This window comes from Pan troglodytes, chromosome 6 (assembly GCF_028858775.2).
Source record: "Pan troglodytes isolate AG18354 chromosome 6, NHGRI_mPanTro3-v2.0_pri, whole genome shotgun sequence".
In the NCBI taxonomy this organism is placed as follows: Eukaryota; Metazoa; Chordata; class Mammalia; order Primates; family Hominidae; genus Pan; species Pan troglodytes.
In genome coordinates, this window is record NC_072404.2 from 88,872,465 (window position 1) to 88,879,543 (window position 7,079).

Here is a 7,079-nt window from a genome sequence, read left to right on the forward strand (position 1 = left end):
GTAGGGTCTTGTAGGTCATAGTAGGACAGTAAGAAATTTTCTCTCTTCTCTGAGTGACTTGTGAAACTACTGCAATGATTTTCAGCAGAGAAATGGCATGCTTTGTCTACTGTGTGAAAAACAGATTGACATGAAGCAAAAACAGGAGCAAAAGGACCAGTAAGAAGGGCATTGCAAGTTCCAGGTGAGATACCATGGTTGCTTGGACCAAGCTGGCAGGAGTGCTGATGGAAGAATGGGTCTATTTTAAAATATATTTTGACTGTGAAGTGGAAAAAAAAGAAGAAAAATTATTTCAAAGGTTTGGGGCTGAGCAACTGGAGGGATGAGTTGGAAAAGATTTTAAGAACAACACATATTGCAGGGAGGGTGGAAGTCTCAGCAGTATTGGGAACTCAATTTTGGACATGTTAAGTGCGATATGCAAAAGCCTCATTGGAGTGAGTTCAAGAGAAAATTGGAGGAAAAAATATTGTTGCAGCAAGCACAGTTAATTCTTCTCAGAAATTTTGCTGGAAAGGGAGCAGAAAAGTACAGAGATAGCTACGGGGGATGTGAGTAAAAAAGAGGGCACTTTTCTAAGACAGGAGAAATAAGAACATACTTGGTGCTTATGGAAAAATCCAATAGAAAGGGAAACTGATGTTACTGGAGAGTCAGGAGGGAATTGCTAAAGAGATATCCTCAGGCAGATAAGAAGGGATGGACAACAGGGCAAAAATGAAGGGATTGACCATAAATAGGAGCCAGGAGAGTTCATTAATAGTAACAGGAGAAAGGTAGAGTATGGGAGCACTGATACTCGGTGGGTAGATATGAAGGTAATTACTTGAGGGAATTATCTTCCGATTGCTTCTTTTTTCTATCAGAAATAGAAATTATGGTCATGAGCTGAGAATAAAGAGGATGGAAATTGTTCAAGGACAGAGGTAAAAGTCTAAAATAGCCATCTAGGACCGTGAAAGCCCATGTGGTTCATGCACTGTAGTGTTTTCATGGGCAGCAGTGAGGCACCTCTTGGTTTAATGATCATAAATTTGAAGTGAGATCAGTTAGTGAGGCTCTGTTTATCACCATTCCTGTGCAACTGTGTGGATGCGGGCAGAAAGTAGGTGGGTATGGTAACACTGGGGAAAAATTTCCTGTGTGAAAGTTCCAGAATTCAGCATTTCATCTTAAAGCAATAATCAATTTCAGAAAGGCTTTTCAAGAGGGGATATGGTGCATTTAGAGATGGATATGATAAGTAGAGTCTTCTTAAAATAGGGACCAGGGTGAATGTTCTGAACACGCGGAAAAATAATTATGCTGATTACAGGATCTTTTTACAGCAGTTATTTTACCTCTGATGCATTCTAAGCAGTTACTTTGTTCTTCTGCTTTTGGATTTTCACAGATATTTTTTCTTTTTATTTGGCTTTATCTCAATTCATTACTTTTTGCTTATATTTCACAAAACCAGAGGGTGATTTAATATGGTGTAATGTATTTCAATGGTGCTATGATTCAGTGATAGTATTTCGTTCTTATAGCTGTATGTTACATTCCATTGAGATGGACTTACCTCAAAATAATGTTTGCACAAACAGAAGATTGTGACTTTAGGTCTTATTCACTGCTACTCAATAAAAAATTCCATATTTTGTTTATAGAAACAGTATGTATTCAAATACAAAATAGGCATTCATTTAAATTACAAGTCATTTTGAATACAACAATTTTAGCTTTTCAGGGCCTTTTTATATTGTATTATTTAAAATTCAGAAATACCACTTCAAATTAGCACAAGTGACAGGGCATTTAGCTGAGCAATATTTTCAGACAGATCTCCACGTGCAATTATTTAAGACAAACCAACGATCCAATTATTCTTCCTTTACCTCATATGGATGTGCCAAAAATAGTTTGCTCTCAGAAATCAATTTACAATCATCTATTGTTTTTTAAATTAGAACAATTCATCATTTAACAAATCATAGGTTTTCCTTTATATAATGATTGCTTACTATCGTTACTCAGAAGTAGTCTTCATTCTATGATCTGAATGTTTGTATCCCTCCAATATTCATATGTTGAAAAATCCCTCTTAAATGGAATTAGTATCTTTACAAAAGAGGCCCAAGAGAGCTTATTCATCCCTTCCACAGTGCGGAAGACATTCTCTATGAAGCAGAAAAACCTCTCACCAGACACCAAATCTGCTGGTACCTTGTTGGCTTTCCCAGCCTGCAGAACTGTGAGCAATAACTTTCTGTTACTGATAAATTACCTAGTGTAAGGTATTTTGTTACGGCAGCCTAAATGAACCAAAACACCCCTGGGACTTGAATCATCAAGAAAATCTTTAGAGGTTAAAAATGTTCTGCTTTGTTGTTTTCTATATATTTCTGCAATATTTAGAACCTAGTATGTTCAAATATCTGAAATATGGGACATAAAAATTAGACCGATGTTCAAAATACATCAAAATTTTATGGGAGAGAGATGCACTCCCAGAAACAACCGAGGAGAATAAACCAAGAGACCAAGGGAGTGAAATGCAGACTGTAGATGAGGTTTAGAATTGGAATGTTGGTGTCCAGTGAGGGAGGATGTTTAAAATTCCGTCATGTAAGCAAAATTATCTCAGCACTTATTCCAAGCTCAATGGAAATCCTCCCTGTATCTAGTCTCAATGTTATATATTTTTGTTCCATTATTAATTAGATTATTTTGGACCCTATGTAATTTAATTTCAACAAACCCTAAACAGACAAAATAGCCCTAGGGGAAAAAAACATAATAAAGTCTAAGGCAACTCACCTAAGTCCACGTGCCTTTCAGTTGACAAATTTAAATTGGAATATTCTCAATACATTCGTATCATTGGAAATTGGAATCTTTTCTGGATGAAATTTATGTAAACATTACTCTCCATACTGATCCCAGTGCTCTTGGCCTTTCGCTATTTCAGTCCAACACCCGATGCAAAAGTGATTTTCTTTAAGTACAAATCTGATTTTGTCACTTTCGACTCAAAATTCTGCAACAAATTCCTTAGGAAACTTCCAAGTTTGTTAAAATAATATCAAAAGACCCTTAAATGGGGTGCCTTTTTAAACTTCCCAGCCTCATTTCTTGTATGCTTCTTGCATAATTCATGCGTAATTCATGCAGTCTTCCATCTGTGGCCTTTTGCATTTGGCACCACCTCTCCATCATTCCACAGTAGAATACTTTTTGCCCAATCTTACCCCACCATCATTACTACTGCTACTACTACTACCACTACCACACACACACACACCACACACACACACACACACACACACACACACAGAGTCAGGATAACTTCTCATTTTATTAATGACTCAACATCTCTCAGAAACCTTTCCTGACCTCCCAATTTGGGTTTGACTCCACACTCCAAATGTGTTCTCATTGTGTCTATTCATCCGCTTTTTCACTATACGATACTAGAAATGCCATTTTATGCATCTTTTTTCTTTACTAGATTTCAACTTAATGATTATCATGGTCACGTAGTGTTGCTTGTCCATTGTTGTTTTCCCAGTGTTTATCACAGTACCTGAAAAAAAACAGGCATTTTACTGATTGAATTAAAGAATGAGTATTTTCTGTACCACATTTCAGACACTATAATGATAAGTTTAAAAATAAATCAGACTCCAGATATTCATTCAAGAATCCTATTGTCCATTAAGAGAGATAAAACTTGTACATGAATATTAGTAACATAAGATAGAAGGAAGGGTCACAAGGGGAGACCTCTACTATACCGATAGCAGTGGTCAAGGTCATGCCCATGTGCTTGGAAACGATTTTCCCTCAAGGAGCATACAGGGCTTTTTCAGCAGAAGCGCAGAGTGAACTGATATGCTTAGGGTAGAATCACCTCTTTTCAGACTTCGTTTGTGGATGTCTAGAGAATGCCTGATGGCAGGAGCAAGATTCCTCTTCTGCAGCCATGATTTCTCCATCTGCAAAAGTCATATGTGAGTCTCAGAATTCTATATGGCCCTGGAAACACCCGAATCCCTTTACCTCAATACTCACAGCCTTTCCAAAACTATCTTCCTTAGACCATTGTAATCATCTGTAATAGGATAATTTACCACTCTCTCTAATGAGACAACTGTCTTCCTTAGACCATCTGTATTATTTCAAATACCCTCTGTTCCTCCATATTTTACACACCACAAACAGCCAGAACTACTATTATCCTTCATTCCCAGGCTTTGATTCCCACTTAGCTCTATACTTTTTTTTTCTGACTTTATATTCTATACTCTCCATTCTCTGAAAACTTTCCATTGAGCCTTCTATAACTTTTGCAAGTCAACAGCCAAATCCCCTATTTTGAGCACTTTTATCTGATTGATCCCTTCATCTTCTTGATATAAGGAAAACTTGACACTTCTCAATGTTTTCTTTCCCTGAGTTCAATTGAAAGGATTTGATGAGCACCACATCCTCCTTTATACCATGACAGTTTCCTTCCTGCCAGAAAGCTAAACTTTAAGCTAAGATTACATGCTTTACTTTTATGACTAACAGTGCACATTTTAAAGTAACAATTTCTGCATTACTTAGGATAGGTTAGAATGTGCTGCAGCAACAAACAATTCCCAAACACTAGTGGCTTTATATAACAATGGTTTATTTCTCTCCTGTTCTTCGTATCTGTTGAGAGTCAGCTGGAGGCTCTGCTCTGCTATCCTTACTCAGGAATGAAAGATGATGGAGAATCAACTGTCTGAATGTGACTAATTGCTAAGGAAGTGGGAAGTGAACATAGTGGATCGCATGCTGGCACCTAAAATCTTCATCCTTGGTAGTGACACAAAACAATTCCACACACAAATCATTGGCTACAGCAACTCACAAGGCTATATTTAACTTCACAAGGGCAGGTACATGAAATTCTGTCATGTCCCAGAAAGAGAGGAACAAACAATAACCTCGAGAAGTCTGAGAAGCACCAATAGCCACCATAATACATATATTACAGTACACGGGTAACTAAATGGAAGTTAACTGTACTCTATGTTTCATTTCAATTTCTACCTGAGATTCCTTTTGAAAAATATTATGATGTTGAATTCTATCCCCAAAATTCTTTATAAAACCAAAACATAAATAAAAAGGAAGAACAGCCATTTGACCCTACTGGTCTATAAAGCATTCAAGTTTGCCACCTAAGAGCATGATTTTATGTTTAAGAATGATATTTGACCATTAACAAAGGTTAATTATCTGTTTCTTTGAAAGGAAATAACTTGAATTCATATGTCATTTCTAGAAAATGAATTTTCCAGTTTATATTTTTTAAAAATTTTCATTTGGTCCTCTTTCCTCTCTCCTGAAGAAATTTTATTACTTTTATGCTTATATCCAGTATGTCATATGTACCTAAAAGGCAGCTTCCTGTGTCTCCATTTTCATATTTAGATAAAAATCTCAAGCTATTTATATGTTAAATTTATTTATACATGATACATGTTTGGAATATATATTAAGCAATTTGTTATAGTTCTCCTTATTTATGCATTTTGTTTTTTGGAATTAGTCAATTTAAGTAATTTTCTTCTAGTTATATATGAATGTTGCAAAAAAAGTCACCATGTTCTTGAATAAAAACCTTTCAAAGATGGCACGATAAAGATATAAACAGGCTTTAGAGTTTGCATTTTCATCTAAATATAAGTAAATGCAATAAATTTTGACATGAATGTAAATTATTTCCTTTAACTTTGATTTAATGCATTTTCTTTCCAAAAATAAACTGGAGAAAATAGGTACTCTAAGTTTGTTGTTAAAGATTCCTTACATAATCATTATTCATATAATGTCTCTGGAAGAACAAAAATTTACTAAGAGCACACCAAGGCTTTTCATCAAATATGAGAATATTATTCAACATAATGAATATTATTCATCCCACACATCATACTTATTGACACATCAAGCACATATTGACTCTCAACTATTTGGGGCCTTGTGGCCTGTATTGGTCTACTTGGATGGCCATAACAAAATAGGTTTCAGTTTCTGGCGAGGGCTCTTCCCTGGCTTGCAGACAGCTACCTTGTATCCTTATAAGGCCTTTCCTCTGTGCCTGTTCATGGAGGGAGGGAGAGAGAGAGGAAGGGGGAAAAGAGTAGAAAGGAGGAGGGGGAGGGGGAGAAGAGCAGAGGAGAAGGGGAAGAAGGAGAGGGAAGAGGGAGTTCTTTCACCTCTTATAAATTCAATAATCCAATCATAAGGGCCCCACCCTCACGACCTAATCTAACCAGAATTTCCTCCCAAAAGCCATCTCCAAATACCATCCATTGGGAATTAGGGCATATTAATTTTGGGGGGTTGCAAAGACTCAGTCCATAATATAGCCACAAAATTTAAAAAAGAGGGAAATGGGCTTGTTCAATTATATCTTTGTTTATCCACTCTATGAAAACATTCATTCATTCTACAAATATATCCCTCTGATACATTCTATAATTGGTGAGGGAGTCAACAGAATAAGAAATGCAAATGAGTAAATGTTATGGTATATTAGAAGGTGATGCATACTATAGAGATAAATAAGTCTAAGAGAGGGAGTTAGGCAAGGCAATAGGAGGGTCATCTTGAATGGAGGGTCTGCAATCCATAGGTCGTTGACTCATCTCTAAGTTTGTTGTTAAAGATTCCTTACATAATCATTATTCATGTAATGTCTCTCACAGAACAAAAATTTACTAAGAGCTCACCAAGGCTTTTCATCAAATATGAGAATATTATTCAACATAATATTATTCATCCCACACATCACACATATTGTATTATTTTACTCCTAACCTGCATTATATCTATATTTAAAATAAATATTTTATTCTTCCACTCTCAACCTGCATTGTATCTATATTTAAGCCATTATGAGATTTTTCTTTTTGAAATGCCTTGGTTCACAGTAAAGTCTTACTTTAGAGGAAAACTATATCATAAAGGAAAAGGAAAACACTAGCATTAATTTTTCAGTAGTCAAAAAAAATTATTTATAACAAACTTACATAGTAAACTGCTGGCATTGTTTTAGT

General features: G+C 35.8%; 1 long non-coding RNA gene across 1 annotated transcript; it reads right to left on the reverse strand.

The window, feature by feature from the left end:
* Positions 1-1,640: 1,640 nt before the first annotated feature.
* Positions 1,641-3,981, reverse strand: LOC134810544 (uncharacterized). The gene is made up of 2 exons (XR_010158883.1): positions 3,896-3,981; positions 1,641-3,568 (listed from the first exon to the last, which is right to left on the reverse strand). It is a non-coding gene; the product is annotated as an uncharacterized LOC134810544 (long non-coding RNA).
* Positions 3,982-7,079: the final 3,098 nt, after the last annotated feature.